Source organism: Silurus meridionalis, chromosome 3 (genome assembly GCF_014805685.1).
Source record: "Silurus meridionalis isolate SWU-2019-XX chromosome 3, ASM1480568v1, whole genome shotgun sequence".
NCBI classification, from domain to species: domain Eukaryota; kingdom Metazoa; phylum Chordata; class Actinopteri; order Siluriformes; family Siluridae; genus Silurus; species Silurus meridionalis.
The window spans coordinates 31,388,193-31,414,988 of record NC_060886.1 but is presented as its reverse complement, the minus strand read 5'-3'; the positions used below and the strand labels follow the sequence as shown (position 1 = coordinate 31,414,988).

At 40.4% G+C, this 26,796-nt stretch overlaps 1 long non-coding RNA gene across 1 annotated transcript in view; it reads left to right on the top strand.

Moving 5' to 3' along the window:
* LOC124380032 overlaps positions 1-26,449 on the top strand; it is a 51,032-nt gene extending 24,583 nt beyond the window's left edge. Inside the window, exon 3 of the long non-coding RNA XR_006924584.1 lies at positions 25,862-26,449. This is a non-coding gene — a long non-coding RNA (uncharacterized LOC124380032). The remainder of the gene's footprint in view (positions 1-25,861) is intronic.
* The last annotated feature ends 347 nt before the right edge of the window (positions 26,450-26,796 follow it).

The window sequence follows — 26,796 nt, the reverse complement described above, 5'->3', positions numbered from 1 at the left end:
TTTACCCAATTAAAGCTCAATTATAGCCGAGCCTCTAGAAAGCGAAGAAAAGATGGGATGAATAGAGTGACGAGTGAGAGGGACGGAGCTCCACAGGAACTCTTTCTCCCTCTCTTTTATCCCAAGATGCTTCACTTCCACACTTTCCTCCGATTGGGGTGTTTTTTTTCCTCCTGCTTCTTCTTCTTCCTCCTTCTCAATGCCTCAACAATCGCCCCATCCGTTTCTTTTCTTTTTTTCTACAGACTCACACGGCGCTCACACACTGGCCTTTTGTACCGCGGAGGCGTTTTTCCACACGGAACCTGTAGCAGTTTCATGCTAACGTGAGGAAAATTTCTGAAAACAAAAGTAGAGAGGGTTTTGAGGCGCTGCGTCGTTATCGCTCAGGGAAGAGGAACAAACGAGATTCAAATATAACTTGACTTGAGTCACTGTTTATTGATCCTATCATGACAACAATGATCAATAACATTAAAAAAAATAAAATCTGGTGATCTGATTACACGTACACACACACACACACACACACACACACACACTGCTTTTTATTGATATAAAAATGAATCATTCTTTTAAAAATTTTCAATATTTTTAGCTGAAAACTAAATAAACAAATAAATTAATACATAAATATATTTAGCATTTCAAATATAAATATATAAAATATTTCATAAAATATTAGAATTTAAAAGAAAATAAAACATACAACAAAAAATGTAACAATGTATAATTTATAAAACAAACACGTTGAAATAAAACAAATAAATAACATTTGAAACTAAAACTTTAAGACAGATTTCAGTTCTTATACTGATTAAGGGACGAGATTAAATCTGACCTCAGTCAATAAAATGGATTCAAACCTGTCTCAGATCCCTCTGAGAATACACTGACGGGTTTATATTAACATCACAGAGAGAGAGAGAGAGAGAGAGATGTATATCTCCCCTGTTGACTGTATTTTGATATTTATTTCATCATTTATTAGAGTAATGGTGTGTGTAATAATTAACCTGTATAATCTCCATATCATAAAATCTGTCTATCTTTATGCTCGTCTTTTATTTCTCGTCATCCCTCCATCCTTTACTCATTCCACCTTTAATATCAATAACTCCTCTATTTTATTTAAAAAGTTATTTTTAATTAAAGACTGTTTTCCCAGTGCTCAGCTGAAATGCTGTAATCTGATTGGTCAGAACATTTTTGTACCATTTATTACGCAACACAATCCGTCATAGAGATTGTAAAGGTTTTAATGGTTATTATACTTTATACTGGTTTGAAGGTAACTGTACTGGTGAAGCACTACTGATATGTGATGCCTTCTCGCGGTGGTTTGTTATAACTGATACCTATAGGAACATCTTTGTTTTATGTTGGTAGAACACCATTAGGGACCATTAGGCTTCCAGATTCCTCTTAGGATCTACACTGATGGTCTTGTGGCATTTCTAGTAGAAACCATGGTGGCTCAGAGTGATGAGTTTATAGCTGCTATAATGTAATATAGTGTGTAACTATAACTGGATAAAAAGCACAGCTTTCAGTGTTATTGAGGAACCACAGACTGTAAACTGCTCCGACACTGGAGGCTCCTTCCCTGAACACCACACCACACTTCTGCTTACGCACTGTGTTACTTCATTTAATAACATGATTTGTTTCAATGTAAATGAGCAGTTACTATAGAAACAGATTTTAATCACATCTTTATTATAAAAAGGTTTGTTTACTGCAATAATACACGATAAAACCCCTCCCCCGCCTTCTAAATCACAGTGCTGCTAAAGATGTACAGGGTGTAGTTTATATGGGAAAAGAAGACAAATAGACGTGTGTGTGTGTGTGTGTGTGTGTGTGTGTGTGTGTGTGTGTGTGTGTGTGTGTGTTAGGAAAGAAAACATGATATTTATTAGGTTGTGTGGTTTGGAGGAAATCGCTGTTCTCCTCTGACCTGTTCCACACACACCACGACTGAGTGTGTAACCTCCCTCTGTCCCTGCTGGCCATGTCAGCTCTATCAGCTTCTCCCATAATGCAGTTCTGCCTCGGGTCAATACAATCAACATCTCAGAACCACCTGTTTGAATTTATGTCTGTCTGTCTGTCTGCCTGTCTGTCTGTCTCTCTGACAGCCAGTCTATCTATCTGTCTAGCTCTCTGTTTTCCTGTCTGTCTATCTGTCTGCCTGACTGTTTGTCTACCCATCTGTCTGTCTGTCTGTCTGTCTGTCTGTCTGTCTGTCTGTCTGTCTGTCTGTCGTCATGTCTGTCTGTCTATATAGACATTTGTCTGTATGTTTGTCTGTCTACAAATCTGTATGTATGTATGTCTATCTATCATCTGCCTGTCTACACATCTGTCTGTCTGTCTTTAGTGTATCATCTGTCTGTCTGTCTGTCTGTCTGTCTATCTGTTTGTCTGTCTATCTGTTTGTCTGTTTGCCTGTCCACACATCTGTCTAGTTATCGTCACAAAAATCACAAAAAACAATGACTGTTGACACATTGTGTGTGTGTGTGTGTGTGTGTGTGTGTGTGTGTGTTAGGAAAGAAAACATGATATTTATTAGGTTGTGTGGTTTGGAGGAAATCGCTGTTCTCCTCTGACCTGTTCCACACACACCACGACTGAGTGTGTAACCTCCCTCTGTCCCTGCTGGCCATGTCAGCTCTATCAGCTTCTCCCATAATGCAGTTCTGCCTCGGGTCAATACAATCAACATCTCAGAACCACCTGTTTGAATTTATGTCTGTCTGTCTGTCTGTCTGCCTGTCTGTCTGTCTCTCTGACAGCCAGTCTATCTATCTGTCTAGCTCTCTGTTTTCCTGTCTGTCTATCTGTCTGCCTGACTGTTTGTCTACCCATCTGTCTGTCTGTCTGTCTGTCTGTCTGTCTGTCTGTCTGTCTGTCTGTCTGTCTGTCGTCATGTCTGTCTGTCTATATAGACATTTGTCTGTATGTTTGTCTGTCTACAAATCTGTATGTATGTATGTCTATCTATCATCTGCCTGTCTACACATCTGTCTGTCTGTCTTTAGTGTATCATCTGTCTGTCTGTCTCTCTGTCTGTCTGTCTGTCTGTCTGTCTATCTGTTTGTCTGTTTGCCTGTCCACACATCTGTCTAGTTATATTCACAAAAAATCACAAAAAAAAAACAATGACTGTTGACACATTGTGTGTGTGTGTGTGTGTGTATGTGTTGGTGGAATGGCCTTCATTTTGTGGAAAAGTCCCAAAGTTTGTAAAAGAAAACCACAAAAGCCTTCACACACACACACACACACACACACACAAAGCCACACACACATTCTGAGATCTGTTCTTGTGAAAATGAAGCGCTGTTGGTCTGAAAGCTAATCGTTAGTGGGGATCTGACGAGGCTGCGTTCGTTAGCGCAGATCGTTATCGTTAATTAAAAACTATTGTAACTGCCTTTAATTCTGTGCACGTTTCTGACACGTGAGGACGTTACCGTGGCTCACACATCGCTCCTTTTATACGCTGTTCGTTTGTGTGTGTAAATTAATTAACATAACACAGACTTAATGTGAATGGAGATGAAGGTGCCTTCTGACTGTAAACTCACGTCCGCCTTTTTGTTCAGCTTTTATTTCATTGTGCTCAGACACAGGAAGCATCACAGGAACGCCGGCATATCGCTCGCAATTCACACACTGAAACAAAAGAGAGAAAGAGGGAAAGAGAGAGAGAGAGAGAGAGAAAGGGACACAGAGAGGGACACAGAGAGGGACACAGAGAGAGAGAGAGAGAGAGAGAGAGAGAGAGCGAGAGAGGAATGTGGCCTGAAGATAAATGAGTGTCTATAGAGGGATACGTAAAAAGTGAAAATTTTTTCCAGCAAAACAAAATAAAAACTTCCTCACAACATCTCACAGCTCAGATTTCACATCTTACAACTAATAACATCTCACAACATCTCACAACACAACATCTCCAATACGTCTGTAAATTGTTTGAATTCCAAAAACTCAGCGAGTGCTATTGGAGCAGCAGACCGTTTTTACATTTTTATTTATTGACTTTCATCATCAGCTGGAGTTTATCAATCCATTATTTATCATCTAATAACACACACACACACACACACACACACACACACACACACACACCTGCAGAAATCAGCTGCTAATTAATACTGTACATTCACTGTGTGTGTGTGTGTGTGTGTGTGTGTGTGTGTGTGTGTGTGTGTGTGATGGTGATGAAATCTGTTCAGAGGAATATAATTTATACATGGCGCGCAGCTGAAGGGAAGACGTTAGCGTTAGTGTTAGCGTTATCAGCGCGCAGTCGCAGTCACTAATAATTTGCATGGCTGCTCCGAGTAAATATGTTTTCCATAAAATGGACGGAGGAAGGGATAATCCGGAGAAATGGGTCACGGCCCAGCAGGTAATGCTTATGTTTCTAATAAATAAAAGAAGAGGTATTTCCTGTCTCAGGTGGAATAGTGAAGAGCCACACAATCAGCACAATTACCCTCATTACACAACCATTAAACTCGTCAACTTCAATTACACTCAACTCCACTTCATTCAGGAAACAACAAACATATCGACTGTAAGGAGAAAAAAACTGTCTATTAAATATGTAAAGGTAAATCATTCATCTACAGGAGGAGAGAAAAGAAAGACAGGGAGATGAACAGCAGCGGGAAGAGAAGGGCGTAAGAGATGAGGAAGAGCAGGAGAGGATGAAGAGTAGGAGGAAGAGCAGGAGATGAGGAAGAGTAGGAGGAAGAGCAGGAGAGGATGATTATTATTACTTAAATGTTTGTTTAAAAAAAATATAAACAATTTTAATTTAAATAAAAATGCCAACAAAAAACGTAAAAATATACAAATAAACGAGGAAACTGTTGTGTTTCTGAAAAATTTCCATATTGACAAACTATCTGTCTTTTATTCCGTCTGGAGAAACAAACAACAACTGAAGAGGATAAAAAACTCACCAGGAACGAGGGGTTTTGACTTTGTGACCTTGTTCACTGAAATCATTTGTTCCATGCAGAATTGTTTGTGTGGTAAAGAAGATCTGTCTGAGAAGACTGATTATGACACGTTGCGTTAATGTGAATAAAAGGTGTGTGTGTGTGTGTGTGTGTGTGTGTGTGTGTGTGAAATAAAGGAATAAAAGTGTGTACTGTAGCTGTGATGGAGCTGTTGGTGATCAATACAAGTAAAGATGAGGAGGTGATGAATATTTAACACAAACCTCACAGATCAATGCAAGAACGAGGAGAAGAACCAAAACACACATCACCCACTCATCCTCTCTCTCCTCTCTGTTCAACATCAAATCCTGAGGAAGAAGAGAATTGAGAGGAGGATGAGAGATAAAAAGATGATCAGTCTGTCACAATAGATCGATGAGAAAAAAGAGGAGACAAGGAGAGGAAGAGCAGGAAGAACAAGAGGAAGACAGAAAGCAGGAGGAAGAGGAAGAGAAGGAAGAAGTGCAGGAGGAAGAGAAGGAAGAAGTGCAGGAGGAAAAGGAAGAAAAGAAGAAATGCAGGAGTAATAGGAAGAGAAGGAAGAAGAGCAGGAGGAAGAGGAGGAAGAAGAGCAGGAGTAAGAGGAAGAGAAGAAGAAGAGCAGGAGGAAGAGAAGGAAGAAGAGCAGGAGGAAGAGGAAGAGAAGGAAGAAGAGCAGGAGGAAGAGAAGGAAGAAGAGCAGGAGGAAGAGGAAGAAAAGAAGAAGTGCAGGAGTAAGAGGAAGAGAAGAAGAAGAGCAGGAGGAAGAGGAAGAGAAGGAAGAAGAGCAGGAGGAAGAGAAGAAGAGCAGGAGGAAGAGAGGAAGAAGAGCAGGAGGAAGAGAAGGAAGAAGAGCAGGAGGAAGAGGAAGAGAAAGAAGAAGAGCAGGAGGAAGAGAAGGAAGAAGAGGAGGAGGAAGAGGAAGAGAAAGAAGAAGAGCAGGAGGAAGAGGAAGCACCTCCTCCTATAATAAAAATTTTATAAAAAAGTTATAGCTAAAACTGCATTAGCAGAAGTGATGACATTTGGCTGAGATGTTGCTCCTCAGCGTGTCGTTATAAGTGAGCACTTGATGAAAATATCAGCCGAGAGCGATCCACACTCACACCTGAAGCCCAGCATACAACCCGAGTATTAGCATCAACCAGCTTACTACAATACAACAAATATATAAAAACAGAACAAATAGGAGGCGAATCTACAGGAAGTGAAATTAGATCTGAATTCAGTTTCCTTGTTTTGGAGAAACAGCTGCACCTCTGAAATATCGGGTGACGTACACTGTGTGACATAACGGTGTTAGAATCAGGAGGAAATGAAGATTGATTATCAGCTCGTCCTTTTGTTTTCCTTCACACATGATTTTTTCCCCAAAACTTTATAATTATTATACACAAATTCTCCACTCTGATTGGTCAGAAAGTTTCTATATTACTGTAATACTTTATAGCAGTGTTTATTAACAACATTTAGTTAGGTTCTTTCTCTCTCTCTCTCTCTCTCTCTCTCTCTCTCTCTCTCTCTTTCTCTATGGTGTGGTTTAATCACGTGAAAACGTCGCATGTCAATAACCGCATCGCTCATTAAACCTTTTGGCTCGAGCGTCCACACTGTCAGCCAAAACAACGCCTTGTGTGTGTGTGTGTGTGTGTTGAGGGGGTGGGATAAAGAGCAAAGATTAAAAATATGTTAATTTCATTTCGGACGCTGCTGCATCGATTACACACACACTGTAATCTGGGCTCTGCAACCTTAATGTACAGAAGCACGAGCTCCCGTGGGGAACACTGGGTACACACACACACACACACACACACACACACACACACACACACACACACACAGAGAGGTAATGAGTTGTCGGTGCCTCTCAACATTAAGTGCCTTCGATTTCCTCATTTCATTCCATCTGTGGATAAAACACACAATTACACTATAAATACACAACACACACTACAGATACACACCTACAGGCACTGCTATAAAAACAGCTGTTTATAATAACTGAAAATATACAATAAAAATATATTTCTATATAAAAACACACATATACTGTATATAATGTGCTATATACTAATATAATAATATAAATCAAATAAATATAAACAAATCTAATTCTTATAGATTTCTACAGCAAAAAAACACTGTGAGACAAAAATACCTTCAAAAAAATCTATTAACATAAAGAGATTTGTATATACAGTAATACACATATTGTCAGGGGACAGCCTGCGACGCCATCCCTCAGCTCTACACACACACACACACACACGTAGTCTGTCCCCATCCCACCAGGGTTTCATCACCCCGTCCTCCTCTCCCGCTGCTTTGAGATTCTTCTGTGTGGCGAAGCAGGACGTGGGCCTCCGGCCATGTATCGACTACCGGAGCCTCAATGCCCTCATCGCGCCTCTCCCTTATCCGCTCCCGCTTGTCCCTGCCGCACTAAAGGAGGCACGCTACTTCACCAAGCTAGACCTCATTAGTGCCTACAACCTCGTGCGTTTCCAGAAAGAAGACGAGTGAAAGACCGCCTTCATCACTCCCGTTGGCCACTACGAGTACCGGGTCAGGCCATACGGCCTTTCACTCTCACCGGCCGTGTTCCATGGCTTCATGAACAAGGTGTTCCGGCCGTTCCTACACCGATCCGTCATTGTCTACATCGATGACATTCTGGTCTACTTCCAGACGCCTCAAGAACATCACAACCACGTGACCCAAGTGCTGGAGCTCCTGCGAAAGCACCAGCTATACCTCAATCTCCCTAAGTGCGAGTTCCACCAAACCCGGGTCCAGTTCCTCGGCTATGTGATCAGCGCCAAAGGAAATCCAAATGGACCAAAGGAAAGTGCAGGTGGTGCGGGAGTGGCCATCCCTCGGCTCCGTGAAGAAGTTGCAGAGGTTCCTGGGGTTTGCCAACTTCTACCGTCGCTTCATATGGGGTTTCAGCCAGGTCACAGCCCCACTCACCTCCCTCCGGGATTGGTTCTGCGTAGCTCCACTCCTCAACCACTCGGACCCTGAACGTCTCTTTGTCGTGGACAAAGTGGACTCCACCGGGGTGGAAGCACTGGCTGGAGGGGGCAAAACACCTGTTCGTGGTGATCACAGACCACAAGAACCTGCAATACCTCAGAGAGGCCAAGAGGCTGAACCCTAGACAAGCCCGATGGGCCCTGTTCTTTGCCCGGTTCAGCTACACCCTCACCTACCGACCGGGGTCCAAGAACGGCAAGGCCTCGCCCTCTTCCTTTCAACTCCCGTCGGGCCCTCCCTGATACACAGAGACATGCAGACGCGACGACTGGAGTCCCCGGACAGGGTGTGGCTTTCCACGAGGGACCTGCGGCTCCATCTCTTGTGCAGGAAACTGAGCCCCCGATTCATTAACCCGTTCCGGGTGGTTTGTCAGGTCAACAAGGTTTCCTACCAGCTCGACCTCCCTCCTCGGTACCGGATTCACCCCGTGTTTCACGTGTCTCTCCTAAAACCTTTTCACGCGCTGGCTGCGCCACCTCCTGGGGCTAGCAGGAACCCCCTGCTGCCAGAGGTAGGGGTCAGGTGACAGCCTGCCACGCCATCCCTCAGCTCTACACACTCACGTAGTCTGTCCCCATCATACTGAGTACCGGCACCTGCGGCTCAATAACCGCAGCCCTACATAAACCCCTCGCCTTCTCTCATTTACCGTCAGTTCTACTTATTAGGAGAACTTTTAAGACTCAGCAAACAACTTTCTACGTTCCTGTGGATATTGCCGCAATCTCTATCCCTCCTGAGACCGCTCTGGTCTTCCTCTACGAAGAACTCTTTGCTTTTCGTTCACTGTTTTGGTTTACTTTACCTTGTCTCGTTTCTTCACTAAAACCTGCTTTCTCACAACTTTTTTTGCTTCAGTCACTCTGCAACTGTGACACATATGTACCTTTTCTTCTCTTTTCATTCTTTCTTTTTTTTTTGTTTGTTTGTTTGTTTATTTATATTATTAAACACACAGGTAATAAAACACGCAGTGTCTCAGGCAGGTATCAGTGTTAAATAACACCACAGGGGTGATGTGAGACCGGCTTCAACACCATCAGTGTTCAGGTTTATATTTAATAAAAGATCTTGAAGGAACTTTGAGATTCTCCACAGGTCTTCAGTGCAGCTTCCTGCAGAGTCACAGGAGGAAAATTCTGTTTTTTATTAGAGGCTGGTTTTTAAATTTAATTGTGAAAAATATGAATTTACTGAGCCGTAGGAATGTTCAGTCCCTAGGTTGAGGAAATATCCAATCCAAAAGTTTGTGCACCCTCGAACCCCCACACCTTGTTGAGCATCTCATTCCTGATTTATTCCTCCGTCTTCCCGGTTATTATAAGCTCCACTCCTTCAGAAATGCTTTGCGACTCGATTTGATGGATCATTTGAACACAAACATTTTTAAGATCTGGCTGTATGGAACATGAAACAGAAGCTCTGCAGAGGAGAACTCCAAATCCTCGTCAGTCCTTCATCATGTTTTTTTCTGATCCCAAAAATCCTTCTTTTTTTAAATAAATAAAGACGAGATCTGTCTGTCATGTGACTTTGCCACAATTTTTTACAGAAACAACAAACAGAAATGACAGAAAAATCGGAGGAAGTATTGATTTTGTGGAAAGATGTCCGTTCTGCAAAGAGAACAGGATTCAAGTTTAAAGAAAGAAAATAATCTGTTCTTACACCATGTCATGTTCCTCATGTTCCTAACCACATTCTGGCTTTGCCATGTTACTGTGTGGCCAAAGGTTTGTGGACACCTGACCATAAGATTGGTATGTAAAACTTTTGGAGCATCTCGTTCCACATGTAGTCTTCATGCTGTTATAATGAGCTCCACTCTTCTGGGAAGATGTTCCACTAGATTTAATGGAGATCAATTCAGCCACAAGGGTGTTAGTAAAGTGATGCAGGTGAGAAGGTGAGGAGGTTCCTGTGGTGCAGTCTGTGTTTACATTTATCCGAATAGGTTTGGAGCTCTATAGCATGAGTTCTTCTACATCTTCCAACCCATGAAAAGTAGATCATCTGGCTTTGTGCACATTGTGTGATTCTGGAACAAGTTTGGGTCTGCTGGTTCAAGTGAATTCATTTCTCATGAATGTGAGATTTGAAGCTTTACTGGCTTTCAGGATAAAAGTTCTAACAGGTTTTTCTTCCTGTAACTGCACGCTTACTCCATCGGGTTATATATTTGATTCTTTTGTGATCCTCTCGTCTTCTTTAGTCCGGATAAACGAGCGTGTGCCATTTCTTTTTCCTCCCTTTCATTTCTCATGCGCATCTTTTCATATATATCTTTTGCTACTTCAAACGGCTCCATTGTGCTCCAGTCAGGGGACAAAAAAACGCTCCTGTGGTATCTCCTCTGTCCTGAATTGATCAGGACCCCAAAAAAATCGCAATCCGGTTCCGCCGGCGTTCACACGTCGATCTCTGCGTCTGTAAGAATCTGATTACGCTTGTGATTTATTAACGGAATAAAAGGAGCCACGCCTGTCAATCAAATATCACGAGATGTCGTTTCTTTTGTCCTGCTCCGAGTGGATTTATTTAGGACTGAATCTGATACAAGGTTTTCACTGTGTGTGTGTGTGTGTGTGTGTGTGTGTGTGTGTGTGTGTGTGTGTGGGTTTGAGAAATAGGCCTTCATGAACCTGATCCGTCTGGCTGCAGGACTTTAAGGCCCTAGTGTACACTTCTTTTTTTTTTTTTTTAAGTTGAAGTGAAACTAGGTTGAAGTGCACTTAAATCCCAGATTGAGCTCCTTCTCCAGGGGAGGCTGATTGGCTGGATGGTGTGTTTCGTTTAACACCACGTGTGCGTGTGAAACGGTCCCCGCTGCGCTTCATTTGGCCCCGACGCCCTCCACATGCTACCGCACATGCCACTAATTGGCGCCTCTGCATGACCTCTGGCTGACGGAGGCCACACCAATGCCAACAAAATGAACAAAGTGTAACCGGATGCATTGTGTGTGTGTGACGTCTTTAGATGTTGTAGAATGAAATTTTCTCCAGTATGACAATTTACGGTTCCAGAATGACAATAATCCTGTGCACAAAGCCAGCTCCTTGAAGATCTGCTATCCATGGGTTGGATTTGTTGAAAGATCTCCCATTACAGAGTTCCAATCCTATTGAACACTTTTGGGATGAATGTGAATGCATAGAGAGTTGGGATCTTAGTGGTAAAGGCATTGGAAATTGGATTTGAAGGTCATGAGTTTAAATCTCAGCCACATCAAGCTGCCACTTTTGACCTCTTTTAGCAACTCAATAACTCCTTAACTGTATAAACAACCTTGGGACTGAATAAATCTCCACAAAATCTAGTAGATCATCTTCCCAGAAGAGTGCAGCTTATTATTATTATTATTATTATTATTATTATTATTATATTAAAACTGTCAGGGATCCACCTGCCACGCCCCCTTTTGTGGCTCTCATGCATCTGCTCTCCCTGGAGCTCCAGGCTTAACTACACACACCTGGAGCTCATCATCACTCCACCCCGCTCCTACATAAGCTCCTCACTCACACTCACTCCCTTGTTTGTTATTGAATGTGTTGGACGTTACAGACTGCTGTATGTGTTCATTGTTGCATGCAGGACTCCACAATCCTGTACCGGCTGCGCTTCTCCTCCACGCGCAGCTCGGCTTCTGCCTTCTGTTTCACTCGCACCCTGACAAAAACTGTCAAAAATCATTTTATTTTTTATTAAAATATAACAGAGGCGACATTAAAACCTTAAACACACATCCTTTCTTTACACAGATATAAATTAAAAGCATCCATGTGGAAACAAAAAGTCCCGTTTGGTGTCCTGATGATTTACGTAATTTAAAACGCACATAGTTACTTTAAAACTTTTATGAGAACATTATTGGTGACTGAATGTAGAGTGAGATATCAATCATAGCAATCTCATGCTTCAGTCTCTGCAAAATTTTGAGCAGAAAAGTGCTTTATTCCCCTTAAAACATGTCTATTTTTATCCATTTATAGTTACATTTAATGTGTACATATTGGTTTTGTGTGTGTGTGTTTGTGCCTGTGTAATATTATTATGTTACTTGTGCGTGTGTGTGTTTTGAAGAAATAGTCAGGATCGTTAGTATTTATGTATTGACCTGGTCTTTTAGCAGCTTTAATCAAACCTGATGGGACCAAATTTGTCCTTTGAACCCTGCGTTCGGGAAAACTGTAAAATTGCATACGCCATCTTTAAAAAAAAAAGAAGAAAAAACAGAGATCTGTGCCAGTGTATCAGGTTTCAGCCAAGCGGTTAAATCCCAATTCTAAGCCAGTTAAACGCAGCCTCCTTAGTGACCTTTGGTCGGCTGCTTTGTGTCTGTGATCCCTATTTAAAAGGGAAGTGGACAAGTGGGTAAGGGGGGGTGTTTGACAGCACACACTCACTCACACACACACACACACACACACACACACACACACACACACATAGAGAAACATTCCCACAGTGGGTTGTGAATGGAGCTGAGCAGTGTCTCAAATGGGATTTCAGAGTGAAGAAGACAGTGAATGGAGTTATTGTGAAACAGGACAGGGAACGCTACACACTAATGTTAGATAAAGTGTGTGTGTGTGTGTGTGTGTGTGTGTGTGTGTGTGTGTGTGTTCCTGTCACATGCCATCAGCTCCCACTGTACAGTGTTCTATAGACTTGGGACAAGGAAGGTGGTGTCATCATTAGTGGTGTTTGTGTGTTTGAGATGAAACGCTGCATGTTAACTTGCTGACAGGTCTTGGTGTGTGTGTGTGTGTGTGTGTGTGTGTGTGTGTGTGTGTGTGATGTCGTTCCCCTCGAGCTTGAGAAAGATGAGTGAAGTTTTCAGGCCTGTTTTCTGCTTTTAACATGCAGGTAGATTTTAGGGCCTAAGGGAGAAGTACGCACTTTAAAGCAGAAAGTGTTTTATCACCACTCCAGCAGCAGTTCTCTGTCTCTCTCACACACACACACACACACACACACACACACACACACACACACATAAACAAAACCTACAGGCAGTTGAGAAAATCTTGCTGTCTGTCACCATCCTCTGACTGCTCTCACTTACAAACTGACAAAATCCCTCCTCTATGGGGCATGTGAACCCCTCGTGCCCCTACAGAGATGAGGCAGAGAGAGAAGCAGGCCTGAGCAACACTCCAGAGGAACATGTGGAGAACACTGGAACAGATAAAACTGAGGGTTAGACTGAAACAAAGATCAGGGCGAGAAAACTGTGAAAAAAATTTGTGTATCTCTGAAGTGTTTAACTAAAAACTGTGCTTTTGCATGTTGGGGGTCAGAGGTCAGGGGTGTAATACAAAATTCACGGTTTGGTTCCATTTCAGTACATATTGAAATATAATATATATTCAGGAGTTTTCTGACGTCTAATTTAATACTATTACAACTACATGTTTAACTGTGAAATGTATTTAATATTTATAATATAGTATAATATCAGTCATATTTATTGTGTGTATGATGTAATTATGTGAAAACCTAAAAAAGGAATAATAACCAAATGAAGAGTTGTTTAACCTAAAACAATCTCTCTCTCTCTCTCTCTCTCTCTCTCTCTCTCTCTCTCTCTCTCTCTCTCTCTTCTCCTGTACAGTCTCTACTGCCTGTTGCACTCATTTGAAACATGATCAGATTTTTCCCAGTTTTTATCGATGGCTCTTTGTGTTCTATCATATGCTGAAGATGTGAAACTCTTTTTCTCTCTCTCTCTTTCCCTCTCTTTCTTTTTTTCTCTGTCTCTCTTTCCCATGATGACGTTTGCTTTTCCTCTTCTTCTTCTTTGGCTGACATTTTCATTTACTTAATGCGCGATTGCTTTTACTGAACGGAAGCAGAGTAAACTTACTGAAACCCCCAGACAGAGAGCGTGGGACTGAAACAGAAGGACTGAGACAATAAAAGAAAGAGAGGAGCGAGAGAGAGAGAGAGAGAGAGAGAGATGAAACAGGTAGAGTGATAGATATATCTAGACAATAGCAAATAAATAAAAATAAAAAGGTAGAGTGTTTGGATCTGAGTGACTCTGAAATCTTGATGTTATAGTCAGAGTTGTAACTGTTAGAGTTTACTGGGTAAAGTAGTTCCCACCAAACGTGCTCAAATAAAGGAGAAATGGTGAACCGGTGTCAGGTTTCTGATAGAAAGGAGTCTGGACACACAGAACATCACAGTTTGCTGTGTTTGAAGTTGCGCAGCTGCAGAACGTTCAGAGAGCCCGTGCTGGCTCTGTACACCACCTAGGGCATGTAAGCATCAGACAATGGATGTGCATCAGAACTGGACCATGGAGGGGCCCTGGTCTGATGACTTCAGTTTTCTTTACCATTAAAAAGAAAACCTGCTATAGTAAAGAAAAGAAGTGATGTAATCTTCGTCAGACTCTGGAGCTTAAGCAGTGTCCTCCTCAAAGGAATCAGAAAATGTTGTGGTCATGTGTTTACCAAAGTCAGAAGGTAAAGCAACAAAATCCTCATTTAAGTCAGCAAATGGAGTGGAGATGCATTCACCAGAGCCTGGAGCCACAGCAACATCTTTAATAGAGTTGGGAAACAGAGCAATGATTTTGTAGTTAGACTATTCAGGGATCAAGGTATGGGCAGGAAAGTCTAGTTAAAGCAATAGCTGAGGTTTTTGCAGGCATAAAGCAGAGATAGAAAATAGGAGTTACCCTATTCAGGTTCTCTTTCATTTCCTGAGACCACCACTGGCCAAGCAGGAGCAGAAGCAGGAGCAGAAACAGGCGACTGATGCTCAGTGCTGGTGTTTAATGTTAGAGGCAGACTCCACGAAATTCATCAAATTTCTTATACATTTTATTTGGGGCAGAAAATCAAGCTTGGAAGGCAGAACCTGGTACAGGCAACAAAACCAGAACCTTGTCATAAGGTTTCTGTTCACATAGCACTGCTTGGTTATCAAATCATTCTTCATGGTGGCCATGCACAGGGACATGTTGGCAGCAGCACAAGCATTATGGAGCATTTTACAGAATCAGCTTACACATTGAAAATGTTGTTTTTTTATAACTTAATATAGTTGCCACCAGGGTCCCCATTTTGTCAGAGTTTTCAAAGGGGTCCCCACTTCTCCAGAGTTGTCACCAGGGTCCCCACTTCTCCAGAGTTGTCACCAAGGTCCCCACTTCCAAAAAGTTGCCACCAGGGTCCCCACTTCTCCATAGTTGCCTGAGAATTCTCCAGAGTTGTAAAAGCATTTTCCTAATATCCCCGAGTTGCCACAAGGATCCCCAGTTCATATTCTGTAGGTGACCCCTGGTTCTCCAGTTCCCAGCAACTTTCCAAAAATATACAGTTAGTTGGCTTAGAAAATGAATATATGAAAGAAATATAAATAGTTGTCAGATTGCTGTCATGTGTTGAGTGTAACTGTTCACTCGCACCATCACAACGGTGATTTTTATTATTTACTGTATATAAAATAAATAAGTAACATAAAAATATAAAATATAAAACCATAAAAATAATTTCTAACCATCATTTACTCAAAAACCAGAGCATTCACTCACACACACACACACACACACACACACACACACACACACACACACACACACACACACCGGTTTCAGCATAATTACATCATCTCTATTCCATGAATGCTAAGTGATATTTGATAAATGATTTTTCCACTGCTGGGGATCAGGAGCTAAAACTCCACCATGAAATAAATAATGGATTTTTCTGGAACGCCGTGTCACACCGAAAATAACAATGTCACAACAACGCACATATTGATTCGAGTCAGAGGTTATAAAGAATATCAAAAACACATTCTTTCTCTCAACCTATTGGCAGTGTGTTTTTTATAATCATTATGTATGGTTTTTAATCTTTTTTTCACATTAGTAACGTCGAAAAATGCCACGACTCTGAAATCTCATTAGTCACAGACGACGATGTAAAGACTTATTAAAAGTCCAAATGTGATTAAAAAAAAAGAAAAAAATGTTTGGTTGAAGGAATTTTAAGTAAAACTGCACTTTAACCTCGTAATTATAGAGCGGATGATATTAGCATTTATTCTGCTTCAGATGCTGTTTTTTTTTATTATTATTATTCATTGTGAATGACCGTGACCTTTGACCTTATGCAAATTGCTTCCTCCATTCTGTCTGACCTCCAGGAACCACAGAACAAAAACACAGGAAGTGAATTATACAGAAAGCAAAAAAAGATTCAACAAAAAAAGTCTTGTAATTTTTTCTTACTCAGCCTCTTTATCTTCCTCATTGTATTGGTTTTCTGTCTTTGTATGTTTTTTTTTTTACTTTCCTCCTTTGCGTTTATTCCTGTGCATTAAAACCCACTTTTTAGCTGAAAATAGTCCATAAAATGCATATACACAAAAGTAAGTGCACCCCTCACATTTCAGCTATTTTAGTATCTTCTGAAGGGACAAAACTATAGAGATGAAACTCAGATATATTTTACAGTATCAATTTGCAGTTTGTACAGCAGTACAGATTCACTGTCCTCTAAAAATAACTCAACATGCAGCCATTGTTGTCCAATTACTGCCAACAAAAGTGAGTACACCCTCAGTAAACATGTCAAAACTGTGTCCAAAGTGTCAATATTTTGTGAGCACCAGTGCACTGTCTAAATTATATATTACATGCATGTGCCCTCTGAACAGCAAGTCACTCTGTGTGTGTGTGTGTGTGTGTGTGTGTGTGTATTTGTATTAGTGTGACTGAATGGCACTGTATCACAGTAAACGTTTTCACATTTTGTTTTGTGAAGCAGTTTCCCTGGAAATCTGCTCTTCAGCCTCATCTCTGATCTCACACACACACACACACACACACACACACACACACACACACACACACACACAGAATGACTTGCTGTTTGAGGGCACAAGTGCAGTCTTGCAACCATGAGTTTGTGTTTCTGTTTTAACAGAAAAACACACACTCTTATTATCTAGACTGAGTTCTAACACACACACACACACACACACACACACACACACACACACACACACACACACACACTGTGTGAGAAAACATTATTCTTATTAAAGTCCGTGTTGATAATGTTCTCTCCGGGGGTCGACTGGGGACACACGACGATATAAAAAAAAAGTACAGTAAAATACATTTTATATAAAAAATATTTAATATATAAATAAAACAGGATGAAAAGGAAGAAATAAACAAAGAACTAAAAAATAGGAAAATATCATGCCGGGGCAGGGGTTTATACCAGACTGGGTGCAGATTAAAATTCTGTGATCACTGAGATCTTTATTTATTTACAGTGTGAAATAATGAGAATGAAATCAGTTTTTCACCATGTTAGTGTGAAGAAAGAAAGAAATAGAAAGAAAAAAACTATAATGTGACAAAGTTTATTTAGATGATGCTTACTGTAATCTCACCATAATCTCACTGTAATATCACTATAATCTCACTATAATCTCACTATAATCTCACTGTAATATCACTATAATCTCACTATAATCTCACTGTAATCTCACTGTAATCTCTCACTGCTGCTCTTTTCTGTGTTCACACCAGACAATTATTAAAGTTTCAGTCTATGGTGCACAGCACATGGTGATGAAAGACATTAATTGAGTTTAGATCAAAGTTAAATGAATGGTGAGAATGTAAATTTGATGTGTTTAGATTGGATGTGTGTTGGAGTCTGATGAATCCAGGTTCACTCAAGGAGACACTTTTCTTTCTTTGACTTCTTTTCATTTATTTCCCTCCGTTGTGTTGATGTTCTGTGTGTTTTTATCTCTGAGGAATCAGGGCGCAACGTGGCCTCCACCCAGAACACACACACACACACACACACACACACACACACACACACACACTCTCTCAGCAGGATGAAACACAGGCGATTAAAGTCTTTTGTATATAAACAGTTTAAATAAAGCTTTATCAGTAACTCGAACTCAATGAGAAATTGCGACGCGAAACTGTCCAGGGAAAGACGACTTTATTCCGTAATGAATGATAACGATCGACCCTTTGAGGTCCAAATGAAGACTGCAAAATGACGATAATTACAATATTTGTGCACAAAAGGCAAACATGCGTACCCTTAATTGTCCCTGCGGAGGTTGTAAAAACAAAAAATACACAAATAATGGCGAGGATAAAGAGAGAAAGAAAAGGAGGCAGAAGGAAACACACTGTACACTAATTTCACTGTTAACTCAAGACACGCACACACACAGAATATACACACAGTACACACAGAACTTATTGTATACTCTGTCTAAACTTTGTGAAGTCCTCAAAATCCTCATAATGTTCTACCTGCTTGAAGAAGCTGATTGTGTGCGTCTGTTTCTTCTGTGAAATCTAACAGTCATTTGGAGGCTGAAGGCAACAATCACTTATAATCCCAGATTATCAACACGGGCTAAAGATACAAATAAGGATCAGGAGATGTGAAGATACCGAGGGTAGAACTAAGTACGGGTGGTAACGGTTGATGGGAATGATGGGACAGAAACACACCAAGGCAATCAACTCAAAACACACCACAAGGTGTTTCCACAAGGTGAAATTTGTGACAGAAACCCCTCAGTTGAAGCTCATCTCCTCCAGCACTCAACAACCAGGTCAAAGTGGAAAGTCCTAAAGTTCTCCAGCAGGGCATTTCTGTTAGAGAACATTGCTTAGGTGGAACACTGACATCCAGAGCAGAATCGGCAAGAGGCTGAATCAAAGTTTTCTCAGGTGAGACAGGAGGAGGCATAGCAGTGGAGAGTCAGGATGACATGACAGGAACGTTTTCTACAACGTGTACACTGATTATTAATCTCATTTGTATTCTGTGACATCACGTCCAGGGTAAACCACGTGGCATCAGAAAACTTCCCCAACATGGGCATGTGACGTGTCAAAACTCTCAGCTCGGCGAGAAGAATAGGATTATGGGTATTTTAGTGGGGTCACGTCCAGGTCACGTCCATGCTAATCCTTCAGAGTAAGTGGAATCACAAAACATAGGCATATGATGCGTCAAAATGTTTGGTCCAATGAGGAGAAATGAATTATAGGTATTTTAGTGACATCACTTACATGATAATCTCCAAAACAAATCAAGTGACTTAGATACTCTGAAAGCGTATTTACTGCATATTGTTCCCCCAGGAATGTATATCTGTGAGGTGCGAGTCTCCAGATCCACTCCTCCCTCTGACTAATAAACCCATTACACTCGTTCTGTCCATGAGCTTTCACTTTATTGCCTCTGACAACCATTTAAACAAAGACTAAAAAGGCGCAAAAGCACAGATGGGATTTTTATTCTTTCCTACTCCCTCGTTCCTGCTCTGATTCATTCAGCAAAACAGAGAGAGGGGGAACGAGTGACCGAGCATGGCTCTTACTTCCTGAAAAAGTGAAAAGAGCGCTGGATAAAAAGGTGAAAGAGCCACAGAACAAAAGCACTTTGTCCCAATGACGGCGCTTTTTTATTGTGCCATCAAAAGCTCTGTGTGTGTGTGTGTGTGTGTGTGTGTTTTAATGCGACACTGTACAGTTTTTATTGTGACACTTGTTTTTATCTGTCGCTTCAAATCAGTGTAACTGTAGTGATTCCTCGTCACCATCCTTACCTACCATTTAATACAAATACTAGTGTGTGTGTGTGTGTGTGTGTGTGTGTGTGTGTGTGTGTGTGTGTGTGTGTGTGTGTGTTTATTATTTTGTCTTTTGTGTAACTAATTTAATTTATTAAGTACAATGTTCCATGAAATATTGAGTTGTTTCAAATATTTTATAACTTTATCTTGTGGCCCTTCATACCCAGTTGTTACTATAAAATACATGATAGCGGAGGCCATACAGAAACAATAGAAACATTTTAATCTTCATTTTATTTCCAATTTATTGAATTTCGCAGTCTGCATGATGTATTAGTTTGTTCCTGTGTATTCCTTTGCTGTATTGTTTCCTCTCTATTGTCTTTTTTTGAATGTTATGTAAACTAATGGCTGTAGAAAAATCATTACTTAATTATTAAATTATTTATTGAGTTTAAATGAAGTGTAATAATTTCAAAATAGTAAAATTAGCTCATCTAATCATATCCTGTTTGAGAACCAATAAAAAGTTCTCTCTTTTTATCTATTCGACACATTTGAGCCACACCCTCTTTCAATGCATTTGTTTTTTCTCCTCCTCTCACTTCTGTCTCCTCTGCAGGACTTTTCTATCTCTGCTCCATGGCCGTTTTTCTTCTCTTTCTTCTGGTTTTTTTCCCGCTCGCTCTGTCCTTCGTTCCACTCCTGCTTAATCTGTTCAGGCTTCGTAATCCGTAATCCGTCAGGAAATTGTTTCCAGATTAAAGAAACTCGGACCATGACGCAGTTTTATTCAGGCATGAAATTACGTCCCGGAATACCAGAAAAATATGACCAAAAAAAAAAAAAAAAACGCATACACCTGAGTTTCCACATTCATCCAGAGTGTTAGATACTGAGTGTTTTGGAGACATTTGTACCGTTCGGGTAAATTCAACAGATAAATAAATAAATAAATAAATAAATAAATAAATAAACAGCTCTTTCATAAAAGCAAGCCATAAAAAGTTTCCAGCCCAGTTAAAGCTAGTCATAGGTCTACAAATTATGTATGGTGATTAACACACACACACACACACACACACACACACACACACACACACACACACACACATGGTATAGCTTTTGTTCCCACACAGAAAGGGGTTTCTGCTGAACTCAACCCAAACTAAACAGTGATTAAGCACTGTATATAGATACTGTACACACTGTGTGTGTGTGTGTGTGTGTGTGTGTGTGTGTGTGTGTGATATTTGTTCAGTCATCAATATAAAAGCGTATTGCTAAAATAAGAGCTGTTGTGTGTTCCTGTGTGTATTACGGCCCGTGTCTTTGTTCACTGTGATGGTGTTAATATTTGAATAAAACACATTCTGTAAAGGGTTTATATGAAATACTGTGTGTTTGATAATAGTGTGTGTGTGTGTGTGTGTGTGTGTGTGTGTGTGTGTGTGTGTGTGTGTGTTCAGCTGTAGTGGATATTAGGCCTGACAGACACGGCATTTCAAAACGAGAAGGTTTTGATCTCAAACATGTCTAAAAATAAAAGGACCAAAACGCACACACACACACACACACACACACACACACACACACACACACACACACACAAGCAAACAAGGTAGAAGAACCAAACGCTCTCTCACAGGAAACGTGATCTATAAAGGGGCGATGTGATGAAAAGATTTCCAATAACACTGAGATTCAAAACATTATTCCTCCTACAGAATGTTTTAATCTGTTTATAGTTACATTTGAAGTTGTGGAACGTTCAGGCGTGTTAGGGAGGATCACCTCCACTCTTCTGGGAAGATGTTCCACTAGATTTTGTGGAGATTCATTAAGCCACAGGAGTGTTAGTAAAGTTAGGTACTGATGAAGGTGAGGTGAGGAGGCCTGGGGCTGCAGTTCACTTTCCTCCTAATAAGGTGTTTAATGGGGTTTATAGCAGGAGATCTTCCACACATTTCCAATTAATGGAAAGCAGACCTTCATAGAATTTGCTTTGTGCACATTAAAGTTGTCACGCTTGAACAGGTTGGGGTCTCCTAGTTCAAGTGAAGGGAAAATTTCATGCAGCATCCAAAGCAGCAGTTTTGGTGAAGAACCTGGAGTTGGGTGTCCCAATATTTTTATATATATGATCAATCAGCCTGCAGGAGAGTAAACACTGAGGAGCTTTTATAGAGCAAGTTATGTAGTTATGGAGGCATGTGTGTGTGTGTGTGTGTGTGTGTGTGTGTGTGTGTGTGTGTGTGTGTGTGTGTGCAGAACTCCAGCGGTGATTTGTGCCATTTTCCCGCCTCCATTTAAAGAGCATGCGAAGTGTCATGTTTGCATTGCGTATCTGTTCACATCCAGATAAAAAGGACACTTTGTACAGGGGTTTATGTGTGTGTGTGTGTGTGTGTGTGTGTGTGTGTGTGTGTGTATACTCCAGGTGACTTTTTTCTTCAGAGGAGCACACGGTAACACTCGGTAAAGTTCGTGTAGTGAATCACACTTTCCTGTTCACATCCAGATAAATTTGCGGCTCGGTGTGTGTGTGTGTGTGTGTGTGTGTGTGTGTGTGTGTGTGTGTGTCTGTGTGCGCACTCAACTGGATGCTAATAAACTCTTAAATCTATTCTGTCCACCCAGCCGTAGCCTTTCACACATTTCAGCTGAAGACATGCGTGTGCAGGGAATGTATTAGAGACACACTCACACACACACACACACACACACACACACACGTCGTATCATCACAATATTTGAATCAGAGGACTTTAAACTTTATAGATGTCTTTTGATATAAAAGTTATTTTCTTCAAGGGCCACAATTATTTCTTGTGTGTGTGTGTGTGTGTGTGTGTGTGTAATTGAAGTATAAATTTAGTATTTGAATAAATGTAATTTAAAATAAAAAATATATGTTGAATATTAATACAGTAAAATATTGTATATTATTTGATATAATAAAATGGTTTAATATAATTTATATGCATATATTTTAGTTAATAATAAATCATCATTTGCTGAAATAAATGTAACCCTTTTTTTTAAACACACACACACACACACACACACACACACACACACACACACACACACACATACATATATATATACATACATATACAGTGTTTGTCTGCATATCAGATTGGATTAAAGGTGGTATGTAAACATTGAAGCCGTGGCAGAAACTTTACCTGTGTGTAAAGTAGAATTGTGTTCAGTGTTTGCTTTCAAACGGCTGTGACACACTGACATCACACACACACACACACACACACACACACACTTCTTCTTTAATCCATCTGCATTCCATGTAATCCCGTTGAACCCACTTTCATCACGCAAGTATTTTATAAACACACAAACCTTCTGATTATCAGGAACATTTGCAGGAGTCACTGAAGGCTTCAGCGACAACGCGAAGGTCAACATTTACACATGACGAGAGTTCACCTGGAGTCCCGCTGAACAGAATAACACACACTTCCCTCTCGGTACCGCATTGTTCACACACACGACTCGTACACACCACTTATTATATATAGTATAATCAACTGTGTGTGTGTGTGTGTCATCGATGTTAGACACACTTAAGCACACTCACTGAACACACACACTGATTTACACTCTGAAAACTGACCTATACTCACTCTAATCATACACACATGATCATTTTTTATCAACAGTGATGTCACGAACACTTAAATATTAATATTCACCTATAACATTAAGTATATTAATAATTATATTATCGTGTTGTTTAATATGGAGACGTTTCCTCTAATGAGATGTTTAACAGGTATGGAAGGAGTCTTCAGTGTCAGAGCTTTGAGGTTATCCTGTAACTTGACTGGTAAAGGAACAAGTGTTTACAGCTGCTATAACATAAGTAATAAAAATATACACCATATATGGGTTTGCACACTAATTTATTCTTCTTTTACTCCAAAGCTCATCCAGTCTTCTGCTATGATATTCCAGCAGGTTTTGGTTGTGGAAATGAGTGAGATCAGACTCTAATGTTGGGATGTTGAGTAAGGAGTATCCAGTTCCAGTTAATCACAAAGGTGTTCAGTGAGATTGATGAGGTCAGGGCTCTGTGCAAGACGCTAAAGATCTTCCAGTCTAACCTTTACACTAACAACCAGGTCTTTATTGGGCTCAGGTTTGTGAACAGGAGCATTGTCATGCTGGAGCAGTGTTTTAGAATCTTAGATGTTCAGAGATGATTTTAAGAGATATGGGTGTGATATATGGGACAGGGGTGTGCATACTTTTTGTCATGGAGCGTAACATGATCAATGGATCATTTATAATATTAAACGTGATGAGAGTATTGTGTAAGAAGTGTAAGAAGTGTAAGTGTTTCTGTTCAGATTTGAAGATGAGTGCTGGTGTTTAAAGGTGTTGGTTCGTGGCCCCCTGGTGGTTAGAGGCGTCATTACAGGGGATCGGTGGGATTGAATTTTTTTCAAAAATTAAACATTAAATAAGATTATTATTATTATTATTATTATTATTATTATTATTATTATTATTATTATTATTATCTGAGAGCAACATAAACGGATGCAATTTTTCATATAATATTCATTACACTGCAATACAAACACAGGAAAAATGTTCCTCCATCTGCACTGCACGTCTTTCAAACACTGCAACAAAGAGAACAAAGAGTAAATAATATCATAATGACTGTACATTTAGACCACACAAACGCACACACACAAGACACGGACCTGTTTAAACATAAACACAAGTCAATCTCTGAGCACACACACTGACAGGAACATTTAATCGCATTCAGGAAAAGATACACACACACACACACACACACACACACACACACACACACACATGTGTATATCCTGGTAAAGAACCTTCATTTGACAGAATTATTAATAAAAATAACTCTGAGATACACAGAAGAACTCTAGCTCTCACTAAAGCTTCACTTCAGTTTCACAAACACCATAACACTGTTCCTGAATAAAATAGACCAGTACCAGATCGTTTCTTCCTTAATGCCGGATCATTTACAGCCACCGGCACTCAGTCACTTATTTTGCAAACGATATTGAGGCTTTATTGAGATATTTTACCTCAGAAATTTTAAAAGGCATTGTGTAGTACATATGACACACAATATGGTGTCAGACATCATTTGAATACACTAGAATTGAATGCAAACGAGTACATTTTAGCCTAAATTGGGTCAATATAACCAGACCAGCTAACCTAGTTCTCCCTCGGAAGTGCTAGCTAAACTTAACTGACCTACGATTAGCGAGTGAATGCTAAAGGAAATTACATCAGAGACTGGAATTACTTCAGAGTAGATCATATAGCACACACACACACACACACACACACACACACACACACACACACACACACTCAGAGAGAGAGCACTAAGCAACAGAAAGACCAAACTGGAGATTCTAAATGAAACTGGGCTCCCACTCTACTAGCCTAGATTTTGACACTGTAGCGGAGATCCAGCGCGAATCACAGAAGGTTGACTTGCTTAAAAAAAAAAGAGACTTCCAGGACATGTTCCAGAAGAATGCTGGGAGCACTGTGGGGACTATTTTGAAGGTGATATTGTGGAAATGTCTTAAAACACCAGATAAACTTCACTGGCAAAATAAAGTGATTCTGGTTCTAATTCCGAGTCCGAGCTTTTAGTGTAGCGAGAAAACTTTGAACTTGAGCCCAGCAGCAGATGGAGTGGGGTTTGACGGCTAGTTGTTCCTCCCAGCAGTGAAGAGTGCCATGCTGGAGTGGGTCAGTTTGTCGCTGCCTAGCCGAGGAAAGGGATCTGCCCCGCCCTTTTGTTCGAAGCTCTTCAACTCGATCAGGTGGCGCTGAGGCACGACCTTGAAAAGCCAGACGATGAGGTTGATTGAAAGGTGGTGGTGCGATTTGCCTCCTGAATTCAGGCCAGGTTCACTCTGAAACCCGTAGCTGATGCAGTGCATCTGGCCAAGAGCCACGCGTCTGTGTTCCTAGGCCTAGAAACAAAGGGTAATATCGTTCCCACATTCAGGACTGTATGAAAGCTCCTGCAGCAGGCTTAGCACGAGTGGGAAATCTTTCAGCAGATGCTGATTTCTGGAAGACCCAGCATGCCATCAACACAAGCCCCCCACAGCCAGTGGCCCAATTCCTTCTGAACCTCCTACACTAAAAATTATTTTCTCTTCTCTCTTTCCCAGGGTGCGTCACCAGAATTCAGAGCAAGCAATAACAGTCCATACTCAACGATGTATACACTGAGCTTCAGAGGATTGAGGCTGCACCTGAGGCTGACTAGAATACAGGGTAAACTCCTTGAAAAACATTTCTTCAAGAAAGTAACATATGGAATTACTTGGAGTTCATTCAGCAGAGGAGTGGAGTGAGTCCTGCCAGAGTAAACCACTGAACATCTGAACTTTAAAGCCTGGAGTCAGACTGACTGTTCCTCATTACGCAAATAATTCGCACTAGGATTTACAATGCTCTTGAAACACGAACACATTCATAGATTTTATTCACCAGATAACAGGAGCTAAAAATACCAGTTCCGGCTTTTAACCAGCTCAAAATGTGAACTGTTTGTTTTCATTCCAGTCTTTTAATAATCAGTTGAGAGGAAAGATTCTGTGATCATCAGTTTTATTCATGTATCTCCAATAAGCATTTAATCCTAATCAGATAAACACTGTTTATCTCAACACAAGACCTTTACACAAATATTGAGGTATTTATATCATAGTACAATAACAATACATTGAAACACAAATGCAGGACTTATAAAATAACCAGGAATGATTATAGTCCCTCTAGTGGACACGATGAAGAATTGCAGATCCCACATTTTACTGTTTTACACTGTTTATATTTAAGAGTTAGTGTTTAATACTCAAACATTATTTTATCACTTAACCATGTTTCCAATTTGTATAAATGTCCTGTTATTAAATGTTATAGTTTTGAGATATGGTATGGAGGAAAACAAAGACAAAAGGAAATCATTGACAACAAGAAAAGATGAAGTGCGACGATTAGTGTGAGAAATAATTTGAGCTAACTGTCTTTTCACTGCGTCATACATGAATTATATCGAGGTGAATTTTAACATGAAATGATCTCCACGTGTGTTTTTTTT